At 39.6% G+C, this 25620-nt stretch overlaps 1 protein-coding gene and 1 pseudogene across 2 annotated transcripts in view; one reads left to right on the top strand and one right to left on the bottom strand.

Annotated features, from left to right (window-relative positions):
* The window catches only part of DST (dystonin), a 506627-nt gene that overhangs the window by 65983 nt on the left and 415024 nt on the right, over window positions 1-25620 (top strand). The gene's annotated exons all lie outside the window — the stretch shown is intronic.
* On the bottom strand, window positions 11824-12525 carry LOC117087397 (annotated as a pseudogene).

The following is a 25620-nucleotide window of genomic DNA, read 5'->3' as shown; positions in this document are numbered from 1 at the left end:
TATTTGGGTGAATAAACCAAATATAAAAAAGGGGAAAGTGGGGGAAATATGAACAATGAATTTTTTTTTTTTTTGAGACAAGTTCTCACTCTATCACCCAGGCTCCAGTGCAGTGGCAAAGTCGCGACTCACTGCATCGTCAACCTCCTGAACTCAGGTAATCCTCCTGCCTCAGTCTCCTGAGAAGGTGGGACTACAGATGTGTGCCACCATGCCTGGTTAATTTTTAAGTTTTTTTGAAGAAACATGGTCTTGCTTTGTTGCCCAGGCTTGGATATTTAATGATATCAAGACACTTATAAAAATACTTTAGATTGATAGTGGTATTTTGATTTAAAATAATCCTTATCTTTTAGAGATGCATACTAAAATATTTAATAATGAAGTAAAATCCCTCAGATTGGTTTTAAAATCATCTGGTGGGGTAGGGCAGAAAATGTGGATGGGGTATAGTTGAAATAGCACAGACCAGGAGATAGTGATTGTTAAAGCTGGGTGTGTAAATGGCAGTTCTCTATACTTTTCCTTTGTTGTATAAGCATAAGATTTTCCATAATGAAAGGTTTAAGATGTTAGATAAAAGAAACAAACCTTTACTTGAAGTTTGCATCATCGACATTTTTGTTTTCCATAGAGTAAGCCTAAATTTTTGGTAATAACATTTTGAGATTTTAGATATTGTGTTTAGAAAGGCAGAAGGTGGAAATATTGTTCCTATGACCATCTTCTGATTTCTTTTTACTTCTTTTTTTCTTTTAACAAAGAACTGTTGGCTTATTTGTTGACTTTTTACTTAGAACATTTGGCAAACCATATTAGTGAATGGTGTATAAACTGTGCTTATTATTTAAAACTTAAACAAATAATATAAAATAGACAAGGAATTATATAGGCATATTCTTCTGTTTTAAAATCTACAACTGATTTTTTTCCCCCAAGACTGCTGTTTTTGTTCTTTGCTGATTTATTGGTCTGAGACTAGAATCATCATCAAAATAAAACTGACCTTAAAGACAACATGGGCTGGGTGTGGTGGCTCACACCTATAATCCCAGCACTTTGGGAGGCTGAGGTGGGTGGATCACCTGAGGTCAGGAGTTTGAGACCAGCCTGGCCAACATGGTGAAATCCCATCTCTACTAAAAATATAAAAATCAGCTGGTTGTGGTGGCATGCGCCTGTAATTCCAGCTACTCGGGAGGCTGAGGCAGGAGAATCAGCTTGAACCTGGGAGGCAGAGGTTGCAGTGAGCCAAGATCGCGCCACCTCACTCCAGCCTTAGTGACAGAGGAAGGCTGCATCTCGGAAACAAACAAACAAACAAACAACAATAACAACAACAAAGCAACATGCTATCACATCGCTTGACTTCGTCTTGCTGAAATTCAAACGATAGCTGTTCTAACAATTTTTTCTTAGTAAGTAGAATTGTTTCATTTTAGTATTACTTTATTCTAGCAAATTACACATATATCTTTTCACAGAGCTCATGAAATTTTGATGATGGCTAAAATGCAAGATATTGAGTTGCTTAATCGATTTGAGTTAATCTTTAATATTAACATCACATGCCATTATGTGACTCTCTGCTCAGGAGATACCTTTCCAGTGGTGGATTATTTGCTTTCATTTTGTTGCTCATACTTTTAATTTTCTGTTACTAAATAGGGAGGCAAGCCAGTGATTTATACATTTCTAACTGTTCATAGCTTAATTAAGAAAGTTTGAAACTATCCTAAGTTAGGATGCTTTAGAATTATCTGTGAATTTTATTTATATATTAGTCCTATTAGAAATAGGCATTGTTAATTGAGAATGGAGTGTAATTTTTAGCTACTTTGCCAAATACAATAAAAATACCCCATTTACTTTCTCCAAAACTGGATAGCTGGATGTGGATATCTTTCAGAAGCAATGGGGTCCTTACAGGACATGTGCTTTCATGCTGCTAATGTTCATAATTTGCAGCCACAGAAAAATAGTTATTTTTAAGTGGCTAGCATTCATGTTGAAAATCAGTCCATTTTTCTTGGCCATCAGAATAACCATTTCCCTTGAACTATGATAATCACTTCTGACATATTGCTTTGAGCCTTTTCTCCTTCTGCATTTCAAGAAGGTTAAACATTATTGAGCATAAACCTTTGTCCCAGGAGTTCAGAAGGGCAAAAATTACACATTCAACCTGAACATATACTTTAAAGTGGATTTCTGTGTTCATTCAGCTCTTGCAGTTTTAACCAAGAAGCGTCTGAAAAATCGTTAGCCAAGTTTCTTGTGCACGTGCTACCCCCTCCCTTTATTTGGTGCTTTTTTTGGTCTCTGTGAAACTAAATATTAGCCACCTATTTAATAAAAGGCGAGCGAGTTAGGCTTGAATTCTTCCACTGATGGCAAATTACAGAAATTACGATTTTTTTTACCAGTAAAGAGAAACCACTTGGATTAAATTTTTAGATTGTTGATCTTTTGAGTTGTACTATTTCCTGTTTCTAGGAGTAAAAGGTTGAATACGGTTGGAGAATTTTAGAATTCTGTGGCCTGTGGCTTGCTCTTTAAAACTTGGGTTTTTTAAAAACATAAAAATAAACGTTTGAGTTTGAAGATGGGAAATGGGGTGGGAAGATCAGTCAAGTGGATGTCAGGCATTGTCTGATTCTTTTATCAGTTACTTGCTTTATATTCTAATTTTCACTTGTTCTTTTATTTCTTTGTTGTTGTTGTTGCTTTTTTTTGAGACGGAGTCTCACTCCATCACCCAGGCTGGAGTGTATGGCGTGGTCTTGGCTCACTGCAACCTCTGTCTCCCGAGTTCAAGTGATTCTCTTGCCTCAGCCTCCCAAGTAGCTGGGACTACAGGTGCGTGCCACCACACCCGGCTAATTTTTGTATTTTTAGTAGAGATGCGGTTTCACTATGTTGGTCAGGTTGGTCTTGAAATCCTGACCTCGTGATCTGCCCCCTTTGGCCTCCCAAAGTGCTGGGATTACGGACGTAAGCCACTGTGCCCGGCCTTATTTCTTTAGGTATATATAACTTTGAGAAAGACAGTATTTTATATTACTAGGGACTATACTAAGTGTTTTATTAATCGATATTTTAAAACATCTCTTTCACTAATTATGGGACCAGATAAGTTGAAAAACAGAACAGTACTGCTTTCTTTTCTTCTTCTTCTTTTTTTTTTTTGAGACGGAATCTCACTCTGTCATCTAGGCTAGAGTGCAGTGGTGCGATCTTGGCTCACTGCAACCTCCACCTCCTGCCTCAGGCTCCCAAGTAGCTGGGATTACAGGTGTGTGTCACCATGCCTGGCTAATTTTTGTACTTTTAGTAGAGACAGGGTTTTACCAAGTTAGCCAGGCTGGTCTCAAGCTCCTGACCTCAAGCGATCTGCCCGCCTTGGCTTCCCAAAGTCCTGGGATTACAGCCATGAACCACTGCACCTGGCCTAATATACTGCTTTCTTAGAAACATATTAAAATGTTTCCTCCAAAGAAATTTCTTCATTGTAGTTCTATCTCTTATTCTGACCTTAGTATTTATAAGAATTATGTCATTTTAGAGGAAAGAGACTGTGCTTTGTGTTCTAAACCTTAGCCCCAGGGAATTGTAAGATTTTGATACATTTTTAATAATGAATCTCTAGACTATTTTATTTTTCTGAAGAGTTATTGCTTAACTTTTGCTAAGAGAAAATTGTAAGGTGAGAAGTCGGAGTAAAGAATGGATAAAAGGAAAATCATACGTTCAGTTATTGTGATGAATTAACAAGTTGGGTTGTATGTTACATATCCAAAGTACCTTTCTGGATACTCTTTTGAAAGTTATCTATTCATTGTGGGAATAGAAATTTTAAAAATGTCTTTATCATATGCTACAATAGCACCTAGTTTAGTAATGGGCTAGACCCAGTTTAATTTTGCTTGAGCTACGACTTAAACCTGTTAGCAAACGTAAGCACTATCATGGAGGGGCTAAGAGTGTGAATTCTGGAGCTATACAGCCTAATGTGAGTTTAAATTTTGGTTTCAGCACTTACCAGCTCAGTGCCTTTAGGCAAGTGAGTTATTTAGTTTCTCTGTGGCTCAGGTTCCTCCACTTTAGAATGGGGGTCATAACTTTATAGTGTTATTTTGTGGATTAATCTATTTATAGATTTGAGTAAGCAAGAAAATTTAACCATGATACACTGCTTAATTCAAGAGTGAATAATATTAAGATGCAATTAACCAGAATATCACTGAATATGGATTTATGCAAAAATTCTGTAAGAAAGGCATAATCTTTATCTATCTTAATAGGGACTGAATAGATGATGACTATAATTAATAAACCTAGACATACCACTATATGCATTATTAAGATAAATGCGGTAAGATATGTAGAAAGTTGAAAGTGGTTGTGTCTGAGAAGGTGGGAAGAGGAGCCAGGGGACCACAATTTTTGTGTATAATCTATTTATTAATTCGAGTGCAAAGAGAAATTAAATTTATTCTTCCTCACCAATCACCATTTAACTCACTCTCTACTCCTAAGGAAAAACTCAAGGCAGGTGCCACAGCTTTACTGGTGATTCAGCTTTACTGGTGATAATGGAAAGTCCTTGGGTCACTGTCAAGCATTAAAGATTTTAGCTCCGTCTGATAATAATATAACTCCAGTCTGGCCTCATGAATTATTACAACTTCATATTCAACGTTAATATTTTTTCCCTTCTCTCAGCTTGACAGAGATTCAGGCTGCAGTGGCAAAGAACATGGTTTTTTTTTCCTCTCTTCTCTCCTCATTTTCTCCTATACCCTCCTGTTGTTGCTTCTGACTGCTCTAGGATTGGCCAAAGAGAAAGGGGATTAGGGGACGAGGGCCTAGTTTTGCACAGCCCTTATAGTTATGACCTGGCAGTTGGTGTCCTCTGAATGTGTTGTAGTTCCTTTCATCTGGGAAGAGTCTTTTCTTTGCTTGTGTATTCCTGCCTTGGTCTTCTGAACTTCTGATGGTTCACCCCTTCTATTTGGTCTCTCCTTCCATTCACAAAGTCCTCTTGGATAGGATCCCTTTGAATAGGAGCTTAAACTAGCTCCCTCTGTCCTTGGGTCTATGACAGACCTCCCAAAATCATGTGCCATGGTGGGGCAGCTCAATGCCAAGCAGATCTTTTATTCTGGCGACAGTCTTCACCTTTAGAGTCTTTTGGTGAGAGTCATATTCTAGTCACATGTTCCTTAAACTCCAGGGGAGACATGTTTTGCCCTTCAAGGTGTCTCCTTGAAGCCCTCTCCCTTGGTTTAAGGCATAGGATATGCACACCAACGTCTCTTCTAGGAGGAAATGCTCAAGGCATCAATAGCTTTCTCCAAAGCGATCTCTCCTCTTGGTTTCTGGCTTTGTCTACCTCTCTCAGAGTGGTGATGGGCTCATGTTACTTTAATCTGTGTCACACTAACTTAACATGGTTATCACAGATGGTTTAGCATAGGGCATTTTGTACATTTGTGGGAAAGATTTTTTTTTTTTTTAACTTCCAATTCATTACAGGTCTGTACCTGGCCCTTTATTGCATGACTGGTCTTCAGTTCACATCACACTGGTGACGTATTATGTGAGTTCAACAGCACCTGAAATAGTCTGTTCAAGAAGACAAGTCTATTGACCAGTTGTAGTTCCAAAGCAACGTCAAATTATTCTAAAAGTCTCTAAATACTTCCAATTTCTGTATTTATCTTATAGCAAACCAATAAAAACAGTTATCAGACTGGCATTTGTCCATGGGCATACTTTGAGTTGTACTGTTCCAACACTTTCCTTTAGGATTGGGAGATAGTGGCATTTATTGCATTGTTCCCAGCCTATGGGATATCAGTTGAAACTAACTTAAAAAGTTCTAATTTGATACCCTGTTATAATTAGAATAGATTTTTATTAATTCCACATATATTTATTAAGTGTTTGCTCTGTGCCACGGATCCCATAAAAATAAAAACAAATAACTAAATTTATTTATTTATTTATTTTGAGATGGAGTCTCGCTCTGTCACTCAGGCTAGAGTGCAGTGGCACAGTCTTTGCTCATTGCAACCTCTGCCTCCCGGGTTCAAGTGATTCTCCTGCCTCAGCCTCCCAAGTAGCTGGGATTACAGGTGCCTGCCTGCCTGCCACCATGCTCAACTAATTTTTTGTATTTTTTAGTAGAGATGGGGTCTCACCGTGTTGGTCAGGCTTGTCTTAAACTCATGACCTCAAGTGATCTGCCCACCTCGGCCCCCACAAGGTGCTGGGATTACAGGCGTGAGCCACTGCGCCCAGCCAAATAACTAAATTTACATTATGCTAAGAGATGGTAAATGGTATGAAGAAAAATGCTTCAGGTAAAGGGGAAGATAGTGTTGAGGTGGGATGATGGGTTTACATTGCACAGTCAGGGAACATTCTTTGATAAGGTGACATTTGATCAGAGCTGGGTATCTAGGTAAGAGCCTTTTAGGCCAAATGTTTTTTAGCGTTATTTGCTTTTAACTTACAGGCATGTTTTACTTTGATACAAATACAAGTCAATTTAAAAATGAATAGGGAAAAAATGACTAGAGATAAAGACGTGGAAAGAGCCTTTATAAATTACCCTTTAAAGGAGTTTGCCTAAGAATAGACCAGGAATTAAGGCAGTAAGCTAGGGAGGATATAGGATTCAGAAAGGTCTTTCATAAGATGGGAGACATTTGAGATATTTTAGGGAGAAGAAAGGGGGCCTTTCCTGGGCCTGGACAGAATGCAGGTGAGAGTAAGAGTAGAAATGGATACATTTGGGGATAGCTAGAAGTTGTTAAAGAAAAACAGTGCTGAGAACCCAGCTGATGTTAGATCGTTGACATCTGTCGAGGGATTAAGCTGCTTCATTGAGTAGTGTTTTCAAAGCACGTTTCAGCCATTTAGAATTGGGAGTTAAGGTGAATGTTTCAACTGATCCAAGATAGAGGGTGGAATTGATAGCTCTAGAGGAGGCGGCTGGGATATTGATGTCGAGAGAATGCTTGAAATGATGCATCATGAGACTTGATGAGGAAGAACAGGAAATCTTAACGGCAATCATGGGTCTGACCAGGAACAGAACATTAGAGGTCTGGATTAGCTTGAAGAGTTGTGAGAGAGCTGGTGAGCCAGAAATTGTAGGTCACATTGTTGGATTACAATGAGAGGTCTCAGAGTTGGTTCAGTACCAGGTGATGTCATCATCCAGAATGGGGCCATGGCATGCTGGGAGAAGAGGAGAGAAGATAAAGATTATTTGAGCTCAGGAAGCTAGGAACTTTTGTGGCTGAGGTGTTGGCTGGCCCATCCACATGAATGTGGAAATCTTCCCAGATGACTACACTCAAAGTGGAGAAGAAGCAATGAGTCAGGTTCCAAAGTCCTCAGCAAATGAGGGGGTGTGGCTGGAGGTCAGACAGTGACAATTCAGGGAAAGGAAGAGAGTGGCGCTGGATGATGGTTCCTTCTGAGATTTCGATGAGACATGCAGGAGAAGCAGAAGCCTCTGCTGGAGAGATGCAGAGGTATAGAGAGCAGGCACTTAAGAAATACACGTTGAATGATTAAGGTAAGACAAGCATTGGAGATGGCACTTTTGTGAGGAGTTAGAGCTTCCTGACAATTAAATGACGGTTTCAAAGGGCACCTAGAAAAGAGTTGACTAGGAGGGCAGCAGTGGATCAGCTACACAGTAGCAAAAGGATGATAGTTTTTGAGAAAAGAGTTGCCCATGGGGCTTGAATTTGGGGTAGTATTCAAGTATGGTAGGGAGAAGTGGTGTGGTGGGTAAGTTCACCTGTGCTAAGATTCCAGCAGCTCTAGGGATGAAGCCGGGGGTAGCCCCAGACAGCCCTCTGCCATTGAAACCAATAGTCTGTAGCCTTGCTTCTGGCCCGATGGTGTGTCCATTAGACACTCTGGTCTGTCCTTAGGGTCCATGAGTTCTTCAAAGGCTTTTTGAGATCACTGGGACCTAAATATATATTATTGATTCCAAAATAAGAAGCTTGGAACTTAACTTTAAAAACAATCTTTAATTAAATACTAGTCATAATTTCAACTGCCCAGTTGCAATTCAACTTTTGTATAATTGTGCATAAGTGAAATTTAAAATTACACAAAAATAACTTTTAACAAAATATATTTTTCGAATAATAAAAGCCCTTTCAAGCATTTAATGGAAAATGTATTGAATGTGTCTGAGTATATGTCTCACGTGATGGGATCTGTAAAACAGTGGCTCAGGGCCCTGTGAGTGGGCCTTAAAACATCTCTGGCAGGCCGGGCGCGGTGGCTCACGCCTGTAATCCCAGCACTTTGGGAGGCTGAGGCTGGCAGATCATGAGGTCAGGAGATAGAGACCATCCTGGCTAACATGGTGAAACCCCGTCTCTACTAAAAATACAAAAAAAATTAGCCGGGCGTGGTGACGGGCACCTGTAGTACCAGCTACTAGGGAGGCTGAGGCAGGAGAAAGGAGTGAACCCAGGAGGTGGAGCTTGCAGTGAGCCAAGATTGCTCCACTGCACTTCAGCCTGGGCAACAGAAAACAAACAAACAAACAAAAAAAACAAAAAACATATCTGGCTTAGGTTCCAAATAGAAGCTCAGTCAGGAGTTGTTCAGAAGTTTATGTGTTTGTGTGCGATTGAAGATGATATTAGTAAAGATAACCAGGCCTTTAATGTGACCTTGTTTAGGTGGCTGAGAAAGGGATCCACTAGTCTGAGGAATCTCACCTTTCAAGGGTGTTAGTTTTGGCATCTGCTTTTGGTGATTTGGTGCTAATTTTATTATATCTTCAAGATCTCTTAAATATCCATGATTTGAGATGCGTGTGGAGCGATTAGGAAGGATATTTTTCAGGTTCATGTGGGAAAGAATGCAGAATTTGTAGTTTAAGAAATGGATTTAAACTGGAACAGTCACTTATCTCTTTTAGCCATAGTTTTTCCCTTACGTAGAATGAGAATGATAGCAAAGCACATTTCATAAGATTGTTGCAGGGATTAAATGAGATAATATTTTTGAAAAGTTTTATGAGCTATTAAATGCACTACAGATGTAGTTATGATTGACAATGGTTTTAGGTGGTGATAAGAGGGATGAAAAGAAAGTAAGATGGTGAATTCATGACACCCATTGGCTCATGTGCCACTTTCATTTATTTATTTAATTTATGTAAATTTATTTTAAATTTTATTTATTGATTTTTTTTGTAAGAGATGGGATCTCGCTCTGATGCCCAGGCAGGAGTGCAGTGGTGCACTCATAGCTCTCTGCAGCCTTGAACTCCTGGGCTCAAGTGATCCTCTCACCCTGGCCTCCCAAAGTGCTGGGATTACAGGTGTGACCCATCAGATTCAACCTTGTTTTTAATTTTTATGGATACTAATAGTTGTACATATTTATGGGGTATATTTTTTTTTGTTTTGTGTTTTTTAAGAGACAGGGTCTCTCTGTGTTGCCCAGGCTGGAGTGCAGTGGTCATTCACAGGTGTAAAGTATACTACAGCCTTGTATTCCTAGGTTCTAGTGATCATCCCACCTCAGTCTCCCAAGTAGTAGGACTATAGTTATGCACCACTGAGGCTAGCTTACATGTGGTATTTTGATACAAGCATAATGTGTAATGATCAAATTGCAATTGGGATATTCATCACCTCAAACATTTACCATTCCTTTGTGCTGGGAGACATTCCAAACCTCTTCTAGCTATTTAGAACTATACAATAAAGTATAACCACAGCTATCCTGTATTGCTACCAAACACTAGATCTTGTTCCTTCTGAGTGTATTTTTGTACTCATTAACCAACCTCTCTTCATCTCCCCTCTCTGTCCAACCTTCCCAGCTTCTGGTAAACATCTTTCAATTCTCTATCTTCATGAGATCCACTATTTTAACTCCAACATGAGTGAGAACAGGCGGTATTTTTCTCTTTGTGCTTGGCTTACTTCACTTAACATAATGCCTTCCAGTTCTATCTATGTTGCTGTAAATGACAGAATTTCATTCTTCTTCATGACTGAATAATATTCCATTGTGTGTGTGTGTGTGTTTGTGTATATATATATATCTCACAATTTCCTTATAATTTCATCCATTGATGGACACTTAGGTTGATTTCATATCTTGCTATTGAAATGCCTCAGTACATTGGTCTGGGCAAAGATTTCTTCAGTAAGACCTCAAAAGCACAGGAAACCAAATTGACAAGTGGGATAACATCAAGCCAAAAAGCTTCAGAGGAAACAATCAACAAAGAGAAGAGACAGCCCACAGAATGGGGAAAAAATATTTGCTAGCTATTCATCTGACAAGTGATTAATAACCAGAATATGTGAGGAACTCAAACAACTCAAGAGCAAAAAAGCAAATAATCTGATTAAAAAATAGGCAAAAGATCTAAATAGATATTTCCCTAAAGAAGACATACAAACGACCAACAGGTGTATGAAAAGATGCTTAACATCACTAATTGTCAAGGAAATGCAAATTACAACTACAATGGGATATCATCGCACTCTGGTTAAAATGTCTATTATCAAAAAGAAAATAACAAACGCTAGCAGGGATTCAGGGAAAGGAGAATGCTCATTGGTAGGAATGTAAGTTAGTACAGCCATTATGGAAAACAAAGTATGGAGGTTCCTCAAAAAACTAAAAATAGAACTACTACATGATCCAGCATATAGTAGTTCTTGCTGCTGGGTATATATCAAAAAAAAAAAAAAAAAGGGAAATCAGTGTATTGAAGAGATTCTACACTTCCATACCTATTTATTTTTAAATTACTCTATCTTTCTATCTATCTGATAAGTACCTATACACCCCCACTCAAAACAAAAGCTAAGATCTTGGTAGTAACCTATGTCTAATGATATGGTCTCTTTTTCCATTGGCCTGAGTCTTCTTACTCAAGATAACCATCATTCTGAAACATATTTCATCATTCTCTTGTTTCCCTGTTCACAGAGTTTTATTGCTAGTCTATTCCTAAAAAATTAAAAATTTTAATTTATTTATGTGTTTTCTTAGAGGTGGAGTCTCACTCTGTTGCTCAGGCTGGAGTGCAGTGGTGCCATCATAGCTCACTGCAGCCTCAAACTCCTGGGCTCAAAAAAGTGATCCTCCCACCTCATCCTCTTGAGTAGCTGGGACTACAGGTATGAGCCACTGCGCCTAGCGTAAAAAGTTTAAATTTTAAAATTTTAGTTGCTTTTAACTTAATAAAAAACGTTATCATACTTTGTGTAATTATTTGAAACTAACATTTTTCACTTAATATGCTATTGCTAATAGTATTGCTAATAATATTGTTCACTATAGTTTATTTGTTTTGACTTTTGTATGACTATACCACAGTTTGCTCATTTGCTGTCTTGTAAGTGGACATTTGTTTTCAGGCCTTTACTGTATGAGTGCCATTATGAGTTTTCTTGTACATGCCTCTTACTGTTCACGTGCAGTTTTTCTTGTGTATATGCTTAGTGGAATTACTGGATCAATTCTTAGTAGAATTGCTGGATATACATAAAAGTTCAACTTTAGGAAATAATGCCAAACTCTTTTTCAAAATACCTGCGCCACTTTATACTTTCCTCAGCCATGTCTAAGCGAGCATGAGGAGCCACATTCTTTTTAACACATAGTAATATTAGACTTAATTTTTTTTCCAGTTGAATACATGCAATCTGTTAACCTCATTGTGGGCTTGATTGGCTTTACCCTGATTGTTAATGATGCCACACATCTTTTCTTTTTCTTTTTTTTTTTTTTTACTTTTAATTGTATTTATTTTAATGCTGAATTTACTCCCGTGCTGTTAAGTTTTTGTTTCTTCAGTTTCTTCTGGGATATCTTTTTCTTCTAGGCAACCCCCTCTTCTGGTTTAGGAGCAATTTGTTCCTTTTCAGTAAGGATCATCTCGATGTGACAGGTAGAGCTCATGTATGGGTTGATCCAACCACAAGCTCTGTAGGTCCAGTGACGTGTCTTAGGTGCTTTGTTCATTTGGATATGCTCAATGACCAGAGAATCTCCCTCTAAGCCCTTAAGTTCAGCATTACTCTCTGCATTTTTAAGCATGTGCAGCAAAAATTCAGCACTCTTTCTGGGCCACCGACCTTGTGTCCAGCCCCATTGCTTGGCCTGGGCACACTTGCCAACTCCAGCATTGTAACGTTGGAATGGTACACACTGTTTCTGTAAAGTGACATCTTTCAGATACTTCATGGCTTTTCATATATGCATACCCTTGATGTCCTGGGCAGTTTCATGAGTGTTCTTAAAGTGAACATGAAGGTTTGAACCTCTTGATTTGCATGATTTTGTGTGGTTGTCTGCGTCAAGTGAATAGTGAACCATTTTCACAGATTACCTCAGGCCACTTAGGGGAAGAAGAAGAGCCCCACACATTTTTTCGTAGTTTATATCTTTTTGTATGTTTATTAGCCATATATGTTTCCTCTTCTGCAAAATGCCTGTCCATTTCATTTGCCATTTTTCTTGTTTGGTTGTTTGTATGTTTTTTACTGATTTGAATGGGTTCTTTGTATATATATATTCTTTGTTCACTGAATTTTAATTTATATTATTGTATTTTATTATATTTTTCATTGCTTGGTATTTTTGATAATCTCTTATTCCTAACTCCTACTTTTGATACTCTTTTCCCTCTATTTAAATATATAAAATATGTTTATTTTATAGGTAATATCTGATAATTAACATACCTGAAGTTTTTGCCTATGGGTTTGTGTCTATTGTTTCTATAGTTTCACCAGTGGGGCCTTGTTTCATTGTGTACTTTGTGACTTTCTTGTTGCCCAGGCTGGAGTGCAATGGCATGATCTTGGCTCACTGTAACCTCTACCTCCCGTATTCAAGCGATTCTCCTGCTTCAGCCTCCCAAGTAGCTGGGATTACAGGTGCCCGCCACCACCACCTGGCTAATTTTCGTATTTTCAGTAGAGACAGGGTTTCACCATGTTGACCAGGCTGATCTTGAACACCTGACCTTAGGTGATCTGCCCACCTCGGTCTCCCAAAGTGCTGGGATTACAGGCGTAAGCCACTGTGCCCGGCTGCTTTGTGACTTTTTACCACCAGCTCATTTTTTTTTTTTTTTTTTTTTTGCAGTTGCAAGATTTAAGAGAGTGAAAACAGAGCTCCCATAAAATGGGAGAGGACCCAAGGGGGGTTGCTGTTGCCTGCTCGAATGCCTGGGTTTATGTCCTGATCACTGTCCCTCCCTCTGTGCTCTCAGGCAATAGATGATTGACTGTTTCCTTACCTCCTGTTTTTGCCTAATTAGCATTTTAGTGAGCTCTCTTACTACGCGATTGGCCGGGTGTGAGCTAAGTTGCAAGCACTGTGTTTAAAGGTAGATGGGGTCACCTTCCCAGCTAGGCTTAGGGATTCTTAGTCGGCTAGTCCTGTCTCACCACGAGCTCATTTTTGACTGAACTTTATCTGTGGTAATTTTTAGAGGCTAGGATTGAAGGTACATTTCTCCAGAGAGGATATTCTCTTAGTTTTGCCAGGGAAATCTAAAATAAAAAAAATCTCAGCTGGGTGAGGGTGGCTCACGCCTATAATCCCAGCACTTTGGGAGGCCGAGGCAGGTAGATTGCTTGAGCTCAGGAGTTCAAGACTAGACTGGGCAACATAACAAGACGTCGTCTCTACTAAAACTCAAAAAAATTAACTGGTCATGGTGGTGGCACCTGCCTGTAGTCTTGGCTACTTGGGAGGCTGAGGTGAGAGGCTCGTTTGAGCCTGGGAGGTTAAGGCTGAGATTGTGCCACTGTACTTCAGCCTTGGTGACAGAGCGATTCCCTGTCTCAAAAAAAATAAATAAAAATAAAATCTCAGTTTCAGAGTTTTTCATACTGCATAGATTCTGCGAACTTGGGCCATAAAATGCACATGAGAATCAGCTTGAAGTTTTTTTTTTCTACTCTGTCCAGCCACAAGCTTGACATGGGCAAGTGTCTTTGGACTCTCAGGGTATTTTTGTTTGGTTTTCCTAGTTCATGCTTCCCTGGCTTTATTTGTTTCTGTTTTTGTTTTTGTTTTTTTCACTGAGTCTCCTTTGGCTTTGTCTTCTGTCCCCTGAGCAGGTCGTCCTGCTCTTCTGTCCCCTGGGCATCAAGTGAAACTTTAGATGAGAGGGAATCAGCCTAACATTTCTGTATTTGTGCTTTTGCTTTTCTATCGCTCTAGCCTCTTAAGAATTTTTCTTATTTTCCTGCCCCTTTGCTGATTCACTTAAAAATATTTTATCCAGCATTTTTAGCTACTGTATAGCAGGGAGGTTTGTTAGGAAGTCAAGTCTGCGATATATCTGAGAAACCTTTGCCTTGTTTTTGTATGACTAAAGAGACTCCCCAAAATTGGTCCCCTCAGATCAGAGCCATATGTACCCCAAAGTTCTAGCATCCATCCCTAGAGCCACCAAAAGTTTTAAAAAAATCTGTCCATCATTATCAAAGTACACCAGTCATTGTCTGCCAAGACATAGCTTTAGTCCTTATCTTTAGTATAATTTCATTTCTATGTAGGGCTGTGTAGTACAGTTAGCCAATTATTTCTCATCTCTTGGTCTTGAAGCAGATGACAAGGACCTTCATTTCCCACAGAGGATAGAATTCATGTTTACACAGGGTATTGAGAAGTGCTGTAGTGACTCACTTATTTCAAGTCTCAAATTTCAGTACATATTTGTCATTTCTGTTAGGCCAAATCAACTTCCTAATTGCATAATGTTGGGTTATAATTTGGAGTTGAACCTAAAACCCCCAATAGAGAAATTGTTCATGGAATATTTTTATGATAAAATCAGATAAATTATTAAATAGCAGTTGTGATTGTCAAATTATTTTATTGTTGATTTATTTTATCATTGGCTTTTATTTTGTTGTTTTTGGTAATTAACAATATTCTAAAAAAATGTTGTAGTCCAAAATACACTTCTTTTTTTTTGAGAGGACAGTGAATTGTGGCATTGGGACAGGGTATTTTCTGTTTGCTTACATGTGCTACTCAATATACAATATCTCTGACTCGTTAGCATTTAAACTTAGTTCAGGGTAACTATATAAAGAGGCTCTTTAGAAGTGTGAAAATGAAACATTAAAGGTATGGAATTTGTATATCAAAAAAGCTTTAGAGATGAGGGATTCGTGGACAATTTAGGAACATCAAAAGTCATCCAGTCTGAGTTGTCATTTTGAGGAAACAAGGTCCAGAACAGTGATCTGAGTGACTGAACTATCAGAGCCACGATTGGAAGCAAGACCTCATAGTTGAGAACACTCTCTTCAATGCTGCATTGTTTCCCTGTTTATATGCCATGTTTAGCTAAGCATTTAAAATTTTTTTATACTTACAAATTAAAAAACATGATTTCTACTTGCATGTTTTGTAAAATGAACTGACACCCCCCTCCATGTTTAAAATTGACTTAGAAAACCCAGACATTTAATGTTTTTTTAAAAAAAACTACATAATAATATTTGGAGCTTATGGGAGTATTAAGCAGGCAACACAGCTTTCTCAAGTTTATTTCTAGAACATGGGTAATCACCGTGACTCCAGGCACACCCGTCTGTTTATTAAAGCAAAAGAATCAGGAAGTCTGAGATGCAGACGTTTCAGGATACTAGGGAAGTGAAAAATAGTTTTTTCTGAAATGAGAGCCCTGCTTTTTTTTTTTTTTTTTTTTGACGTAGTCTCGCTGTGTTGCCAGGCTGGAGTGCAGTGACACAATCTTGGCTCACTGCATCCTCCATCTCCCGAGTTCAAGTGGTTCTCCTGCCTCAGCCTCAGCCTCCTGAGTAACTGGGACTATGGGCGTGCCCCACCACACCACAAAATACCTTAATTTTTGTATTTTTAGTAGAGATGGGGTTTCACCATGTTGGCCAGGGTGGTTTCGATCTCCTGACCTCGTGATCTACCCAACTTGGCCTTCCAAAGTGCTGGGAATACAGGCATGAGCCACCGCATCTGGCCAAGCTCTGCTTTTTATAAACAAATGACTATGATTATTTCCTATTTTTAAATCCTTTAAAAACTGTTTTGGAACTTTATCAGCTCCCTGTAACTCCCGAGATAACCATAAATGAGAATGTAAAAGAAATGAAGTTATAAAGACAGGCATTTCGTATCAACAGTATTTTTATTGATGCTGACCAACAACATTAACAGTAGTGGACATTTCTTAAGCACTTCCTATGAGTCAGGCTCTGTGCTTGGCAATGGGCATTAGGTCATTTAATCCTAACACCAACCTAAGAGGTAGATGTTCTTTATAAATTGGAAAGCCAAAGCTCAGAAAGTTTAAGTAGTTTGTCCAAAGTCCTATAGCTAATAAGTAGTGAAGCTGGGTCAGGAGGCAAAGAGTTCTGCCAGACTACAGGGCCAGGTCTAGCCTCAGTCCTCTGTTATCTCCCTAGTTAGCTTGCTGAGAGCAATCCCATTTTTGATTTATGGTTAGGAGGGTTTAACTGTGGGTTGTGAGACTATGTTGTGCTTTAAATCTCTTGTTCTATATCAAGCTTCAGGGCAAGTATTGCAGGCAATGATAAATAAGATAAATGCGGATAAATAAGAAAAAACTAATATTTATTGCAGGAAATTGGTACTTACTGAGTACATACATACTGTGTGCTAGTTAGTACAGGTGCTTTTGCAAAATTCTTTTACTGTTCATTTTCACGTTTCACAAATATTTTCTGAGCATCTGCTATGGGTTTGTCACCATGCTAGGAACTGGGGACACAGCATGAGTGAAACAAAGAGCTTACTTTTTGGTGGAGGAGACAGACAACAAGCAGATAAACAGGTAAATAAATAATATGTCAGATAGTAATAAGTGGCGGGGGAGGAAAGTGAAGCAGGATAAGGGGCATAGAGTAAATAGGTGGGGAGGGTAAAGTTACATAAGGCTTTTAGGGGAATAACTTTCTTTAAAAGGGTGCCATTTGAGCAGAGACCTAACAGCACATCAGGAGGCCCTATAGGTCATGGTACAGGCTTTGGATTTTATCCTGAGTGAAGTGGAAAGCCACAGGAGGGTTTTGAGCACAGGCACGATGTACTCTGACTTAGGTCTTTGAAGACTGGATTTAGCTTCTGTATGGAGAATATATTGTTGAGGACAAGGAGGCAAGCAAGATCAGTTGGAAGATATTTTGCAATAATTGTTCAGGCAAGAGGTGAATGTGACTTGGAATAAGAACAACATAGCTCTGGCTGGGCATGGTGGCTCATGCCTATAATCCCAGCACTTTGGGAGGCCCCGGTGGGTGGATCATCTGTGATCAGGAGTTTGAGACCAGCCTGGCCAACATAGTGAAACCCCATGTCTACTAAAAATACAAAACAATTAGCCGGGTGTGGTGGCAGGCACCTGTAGTCCCAGCTACTCGGGAGGCTGAGGCAGGAGAATGGCATGAACTCGGGAGGTGGAGCTTGCAGTGAGCCAAGATCGCACCACTGCACTCCAGCCTGGGGGACAGAGCGAGACTCCGTCTCAAAACAAAACAAAACAAAACAAAGAAAACACATAGCTCGAATTTATTGAATGCCTACTATGTACTTTATGTATTTCATTTTAGTAATCCAGTTCAATGTAGCTATCCTTGTGTTTTAGAAGATGATAAAACTAAAAATCTCCCAGTGGCTTAGAATTGCTCTAATGGGAGCATTTCAGACATTATGGTAGCAGTTTTTGGTAGCAGATTTTCAGACTCCCATCAGATCACATCAAAGATTATATTCTACCTAGAGAATCAGGAAGGCAGGTGAGAAGGTAAGGCCATCTGTCCCTATGACTCAACAGAGCAGTAATGATGAGCTTTTACTTTCAACTAGGGAAGCAGGGCTGAGCATGGTGGCTCATGCCTGTAATCCCAGCACTTTGGAAGGCTGAGGCGGGAGGATTGCTTGAGCCCAGGAGTTCCAGATCAGCCTGAGCAACACAGTGAGACAATCCCCTGGCCACTCTTTGCCCATCTCTTCAAAAAATAAAAAAATTAGGCAGGTGTGGTGGCACACCTGTAGTCCAGCTGCTTGGGAGGCTGAGGTGGGAGGATTGCTTGAGCCTGGAAGGTCAGGGCTGCCATGAGCTGGGATCTCACCACCACACAGTGAGCTGTGATCTTACCACCACACTTCAGCCTAGATGATGACAGAGCAAGACGCGTTCTCTCTCTCTCTCTCTTTCTCTCTCTCTCTCTCACACACACACACACGCACAGAGAGAGAGAGAGAGAGAGAGAGGAGAGAGAGAGAGAGAGAAAGAGAGAACTAGGGAAGCAGAGAGGTGGATTGTCACAATTAAAGTGTTCCAGGCCATATTTCTTTTGAGTGGTATTCTGAATTGGGCTAGGCTGTTTCTGTTAGGAAAGACTCATTTGACTCCTTGAATCTCTGTCTCTGTGATTGTCAGAAATGACTCCAGGAAAAATCATGATGTAGGCAGCTTATCTACTTCTAGGAGCCTCAGTGTTCCCTTTTTGTTTTATCTAAACACTTCTGCAGGACATGGTCTCGTGGCCTTATTTATACTGAAGTATAAATAACTGATACTGTGCTACTTAATATTTTTCATCCATGGGTAGTTTGGTTAGAAATAAAAAGCTTTAAATCAAAAGAATGTATCTGTTACTAGAAATTTAGGCGACAGCATGCAGGTGATGTGAAGGGAGGTAGATTTTTTTTCAAGTCCTCAAAATGATATATTTTTGGTCATATAGCTATAATCACTGCAATTCTAAATACTTGATGTCTAGTTTTTATTTTATCTTTTTATTTTATAATAAATGCTATGGAAATGTATTGAGTAGTATGTGCTGAGCAGGCATCATATTACAGGATTTACATATATTATTTAATTTTAATAATATCTAGTGAAGTAGATATGATTATTCATGTTTAGAATATGAGCAAGTTGAAGATGTTAAGTAATTTTCTTGTGTGGTAGTATATGGGCAGTTAATTATGGAGCTGGGTGAAGCACTCTGGCTTCCTAACTCAGCTTGGTAAAAGTCCTGCACACTTTCCATAAAACTGTAAAATGTGGATTATGGCAGGTGTTTCCACTTCCCTGAAATGTAGTAAAGGTGAGTCATAAGTCTTTTATACAGTAATATGGTAGACAGTTGTATTAGTTAGGGTTCTCCAGAGAAACAGACCAATAGGATATATTAGTTACAGCACACATACATACACAGAGATTTATTTATTTTAAGGAATTAGCTCATGCAGTCGGGCTGGGAGATCTGAAATCTGTAGGGCAGGCCAGCAGGCTAGAAATTCAGGAAAGAGCTGATATTGCAGTCTTGAGTCCAAATTCTGCAGGGCATCAGGCTGGAAACTCAGGCAAGGTCTCTACATTGCAGTCTTGAGGAAAATTCTTTCTTTGAGAGATCATGGTCTTTGCTCTTAAGGCCTTCTACTGATTGGAGAAGGCCCACCCACTATATGGAGGATAATCTGCTTTACTTGAAGTCCACTGAATAAAATGTTACTCACCTTTAAATATATACCTTCATAACATTTAGACTGATCTTTTATGAAAAACTAGGTACCATGGCCTAGCCAAGTTGACACATAAAATTAACCATCACATCAATAGCCAGCGATTTTCACTGAATAGACTTTTAAAGTTACCTAGGTACCTGGATTCTCCACCTGCAATTCTGTAGCTGGTTCGTGTGCTGTGGACACAAACACAAGGCCAGTTCAGGAAGAGAAAGAAGGATGGCACAATGGAACAGATAGTCATATGTTCTATGGTGTGCTTGTTTTTTGTGATAGAATTCATCATATTGTTTTATAGACACAGATATACATTTTTTAAAATTCTTCTTTGCTTTATTATTGTTGGAAGAAGCTATTAGGCTGGCTTGGAAATCCCCAGCTGAGCAAGGGAGGAGAAAAAACACCCAAGCAATATTTCAGGGTCAGAAGGGCAGCTGCGAAGGGGAGGAAGGTCAGGGGATTGGAATTCACACAAATCCTAAGTGTACATGATGACTAAGGAGGAGAGGGGTGTGGGCTGCACAGCTGTAGCACGGGATTCTAACTGCCCTGTGATAGGCACTGTGAAAGAATGAGTGAATTTGCTTCATAAATGCAGTGGGAACAGTTATTACTTAGAGACAATTGGAAGTCAGAAGAAATAGGGGTATTTTTATTTTTATGTTTTTAAGCAGAATATCATGGTTCATAAAGTGTTATAAGAAGTATGTGTAAATGGCGTGAGTATTATGTTCCCCAAAACAATCCTGTGTGAAAGGGGACAATGAACAAGATGGTTTATATACTCTTGCTCTCTATGTGTTTGAGAAAAAGGATGAATAAGGGATGGAGTGGCTCCATAACACTTCATTACCAGCGTGCTACCATCTCAGCAGTCCCTTGCATGATGCTGACCAGCTGCAGCTTCTCTAAGGGGAAGGTTTCCACCACTCACTCACAGCAGCTCCAGGAGCCAGAGCTGTAGTTGGAAGAAAATGCAGGTCTCTTGGAGGTTGGTGTCTAGCCAGCCTTGTATCTTTTTTTTTTTTTTTAATTATACTTTAAGTTCTAGGGTACATGTGCATAATGTGCAGGTTTGTTACATATGTATACTTGTGCCATGTTGGTGTGCTGCACCCATCAACTCGTCAGCACCCATCAATTCGTCGTTTATATCAGGTATAACTCCCAATGCAATCCCTCCCCCCTCCCCATGATAGGCCCCGATGTGTGATGTTCCCCTTCCCGAGTCCAAGTGATCTCATTGTTCAGTTCCCACCTATGAGTGAGAACATGCGGTGTTTGGTTTTCTGTTCTTGTGATAGTTTGCTAAGAATGATGGTTTCCAGCTGCATCCATGTCCCTACAAAGGATGCAAACTCATCCTTTTTTATGGCTGCATAGTATTCCATGGTGTATATGTGCCACATTTTCTTAATCCAGTCTGTCACTGATGGACATTTGGGTTGATTCCAAGTCTTTGCTATTGTGAATAGTGCCACAATAAACATACGTGTGCATGTGTCTTTATAGCAGCATGATTTATAATCCTTTGGGTATATACCCAGTAGTGTGATGGCTGGGTCATATGGTACATCTAGTTCTAGATCCTTGAGGAATTTCCATACTGTTTTCCATAATGGTTGAACTAGTTTACAATCCCACCAACAGTGTAAAAGTGTTCCTATTTCTCTACATCCTCTCCAGCACCTGTTGTTTCCTGACTTTTTAATGATTGCCATTCTAACTGGTGTGAGATGGTATCTCATTGTGGTTTTGATTTGCATTTCTCTGATGGTGAGTGATGATGAGCATTTTTTCATGTGTCTGTTGGCTGCATGAATGTCTTCTTTTGAGAAATGTCTGTTCATATCCTTTGCCCACTTTTTGATGGGGTTGTTTGTTTTTTTCTTGTAAATTTGTTTGAGTTCTTTGTAGGTTCTGGATATTAGCCCTTTGTCAGATGAGTAGATTGCAAAAATTTTCTCACATTCTGTGGGTTGCCTGTTCACTCTGATGGTAGTTTCTTTTGCTGTGCAGAAGCTCTTTAGTTTAATTAGATCCCATTTGTCAATTTTGGCTTTTGCTGCCGTTGCTTTTGGTGTTTTAGACATGAAGTCCTTGCCCATGCCTATGTCCTGAATGGTACTACCTAGGTTTTCTTCTAGGGTTTTTATGGTATTAGGTCTAACATTTAAGTCTCTAATCCATCTTGAATTAATTTTCGTATAAGGAGTAAGGAAAGGATCCAGTTTCAGCTTTCTACTTATGGCTAGCCAATTTTCCCAGCACCATTTATTAAATAGGGAATCCTTCCCCATTTCTTGTTTTTCTCAGGTTTGTCAAAGATCAGATGGCTGTAGATGTGTGTTATTATTTCTGAGGACTCTGTTCTGTTCCATTGGTCTATATCTCTGTTTTGGTACCAGTACCATGCTGTTTTGGTTACTATAGCCTTGTAGTATAGTTTGAAGTCAGGTAGCGTGATGCCTCCAGCTTTGTTCTTTTGACTTAGGATTGTCTTGGCAATGCGGGCTCTTTTTTGGTTCCATATGAACTCTAAAGCAGTTTTTCCAATTCTGTGAAGAAACTCATTGGTAGCTTGATAGGGATGGCATTGAATCTATAAATCACCTTGGACAGTATGGCCATTTTCACGATATTGATTCTTCCTATCCATGAGCATGGTATGTTCTTCCATTTGTTTGTGTCCTCTTTGATTTCACTGAGCAGTGGTTTGTAGTTCTCCTTGAAGAGGTCCTTTACATCCCTTGTAAGTTGGATTCCTAGGTATTTTATTCTCTTTGAAGCAATTGTGAATGGAAGTTCATTCATGATTTGGCTCTCTGTTTGTCTGTTACTGGTGTATAAGAATGCTTGTGAGTTTTGCACATGAATTTTGTATCCTGAGACTTTGCTGAAGTTGCTTATCAGCTTAAGGAGATTTTGGGCTGAGACAATGGGGTTTTCTAAATATACAATCATGTCATCTGCAAACAGGGACAATTTGACAGCCTTGTATCTTAAACCAGTTTGAGTCACCACAAACTAGGAGGCTTACCAAAAGGAACATCATCATCTCGAGCTCTCCTTGTATGACTTGACTGGGACTCACTGATTTTCCTACTACTATTCTCCGTCTCCCCACTATTATAGTTTTGCTTGACTTCGGACCTTCTTCTCATTCCCGCATAGTAAGCTAGTTTCACTTCTTACCTTAGCAGCCTCAGCCCTACCTTTGTCTAGCCTTCTTTTTTCCAGTCTCTAAATGTTTCCCAAATTCATCCTCTCCTTTCCACCCCCAATTCCAATGATTTAGCTCAGGCTCTCATCATTTATTGCTGGACTGTTACAGTAACTGCTCACTAATCTTGTCTGAGTTTGATCCCTCTTCAGTCTATGAGTCACGCAGCTCTACAGGCAAACTACTTATAACCCGTCAGCAACAATCCAGGTCCTACAAGATGAAGTCTGGGCCCCAGTGTCACATGCAAGCCCTGCTGTGATCTTCATCCACCACCTGCTTTCCAGCTGCCTCTGCTGCCACTTCCACCTGATGCTCTCAAAGCACCTTGTGCTTTTCTCACTTCTCATTCTGGGAGACTGATCGGATAACTCAAAGGTCCTAACATCTTCCCCTCTCAAACACTATCTTCTTCTTTTCTTACCTGATTTGGAATAAGGTGTCAATAAGCAAGTAAGGAAATATATTCCCTTCTTCCTTGGATCTAGAATAATTCAAAGCAGCCTTAAAATGAGAAATGATGCTGGAGGAAGGAAGTAGCTGCCATGCTGATCCTGTTAGTGGGCTCTGTGTATGTGTGTGTGCAAGAGACAGACAGATGGACAGACCCTTGGGGCATTTTTAGCCTTGGTTGTGGCAGAGCTTTCTTTCTGAATTTCTACTCACATTTGACCAAGCTGCTGAAGCCAAGCTGCCAAGCCAATAAATTCACCCAACAGACTTTCATCAGGGGCCCCCTCCTAAGACCTGGGATTCTGAAGTACAGAAGAAACAGTTGCTACCCACACGGTGAGGTTTAATCTCAGTCTATACACTCTGGGGTAAGAGGTGTCCCTTTGTCTTTTTTTCAACTCACCTCAGGTTCTGACTCCCAGGTCTCCATGAGGCCAGGCCTGGTGCTCCCCATTTCCTTCACTTCGGAATTGTGTTAAGGTTCTTGGGTCCTGTAAGATGCATGCCAAGGTGTCAGGGAATGGGAGGGAACATTTGTGCCTCCAGGTTATGCCCATCTCAAAAGATTTAGGCTTGTGAAAAAGGTATTCTTGCAGGCTGTTTCTGCTTTCTGTCCTGCCATATAGCTTCCTCTAGGGGTAAAGCAAGGAAGGGACAGGTCCAGATCACCTCAGGAAAGAGAGATAAAATGAAATCTGTGGGCTTTAGTGCAGATATGGGGGCTTTGAGCCACACAGTTGTTCCAGATGGATCTCAGGTGTTCTAAGATGAGGATGTGCAACAGATGTCAGGGAAAATCCCAATATTAGTTAAGGACATTTGGAATGAACTTAGCATTTATTCTCAAGAGGAGGCTGTGGTTGGATTGGTTTGCCACTGTGCAATATGAAGCATGGCACCTGAGCAGAATTTTCCACCAAACCAGCTCAGAGGGATCAGGCACTGATCCCTGGTTCCAATTGGGTGTGGCTTAAGGTAGCAGCAGAATTGTTTGCACTTAATGTACATGGAATAGCCCTGCTTTCCTCAGAAGAGGGCAGTGGGAGTGCCAGGCACTTAAAGTTTCATAGACCTTGTTTCTGTGCAATAATAGAAGTTTTTGTTTTTAATGAAAAAGTAATTCTTTTACTTAAGTACCTACTGTTTGAAGTGAAAGAGTAAGTGTGTAAAAGCTATTATCGAAAGCAATTTTCTGAAGTCTCATTAATGAAGACAGGTAATGAAAATGGAAGCATAAAGAAGGTATAAAGACATAACTTTGCTTATGTGTCAATAGGGAAGAACTGAATATCTATAATTGCTTTTTTATTTATACTAAAATGGTTGTCTAAGTTTTTGTTGTCTCCAGTAACGGAGACAATGAATTTAAAAGAAAAAAACCTTCTGAATTACAAAAAGTTATGTATTGGAAAGATACAGGGACATCTCAAAGGAGATTTAACAACCAAGCTTGGGAGGGATAGATATGGAACTCATGGACTTTGCATACTGAGAGCTGTTACTAAGGTGACCCAGTTGCAATAACTTCTAGTTTCTATATTTCCTGAAGTGACAATTATGTTGGCTTAATCATCTACCCCTGGGTCAAACAAGTGTGAATAGACAACATCACCTAATAGCTAAAATTTACTAATGCTTCCTACATGTTGACCAAGGGTAGGTATGGGAGCAAAATCCAGCAGGGAGTCATCAGCAGTAGTGATGGGTGGGTGGGTCTAGCTAGATTCGTGGGGATCCTGAGCCAGCATTTACATGAGTCATACAGCTTTCTTCCATTTCCTGGGCACTGGAAATGTTAACCAGGGTGTTTGGGGATACAGCAGAATGAAGTGAACACTAGGATGTCAGTAGAAACATGGAATTACCTATTTTTGTTTGTTGTCCATTTAACTGAAATATTTTGAAAGCTTTTTGTTTGTTTTATCGCCTCTTCTCCAGTTTTCATATGTTTAAAAATTTCATCCCCGTTCTATCAATTATCACGATCCCTACCTCTCCTCCTCTATCTTTTCCTTTACTTTCTGAATACAGCAATGTCATCCATCACTGACTTCATGTCAGGGGCTCCAAAGTCATATGTCTTCAGGGGTCAGGTATCATACATGCAAGGACAGTGTCAGACTGGAAAGCACAGGTCTTTTACGTGTCCTTTCTTTAAAGGGAAAACCACTAGGGCCGGTATTCCACATCTGAATTTTCATGTGAAAATTCCCAAATTTTACGTGTTTGCTGTTAATTTGTTTTTAAAAATGAGTAGGCCAGCCATAGTGCATCTACAATGATGGTTCTATCAGCAGTGAACAGTTTTGGATAGGATACTCTTGGAAGAGTGAAGTGAGGGAGCTGGGGAACTGTATCTCCAA

The sequence above is a fragment of the Trachypithecus francoisi genome, unplaced genomic scaffold (assembly GCF_009764315.1).
Source record: "Trachypithecus francoisi isolate TF-2019V2 unplaced genomic scaffold, Tfra_2.0 Lachesis_group10, whole genome shotgun sequence".
Classification (NCBI taxonomy): Eukaryota; Metazoa; Chordata; class Mammalia; order Primates; family Cercopithecidae; genus Trachypithecus; species Trachypithecus francoisi.
Note: the sequence above shows the minus strand (reverse complement) of the source record. Positions and strands in the feature narration are given on the sequence as shown.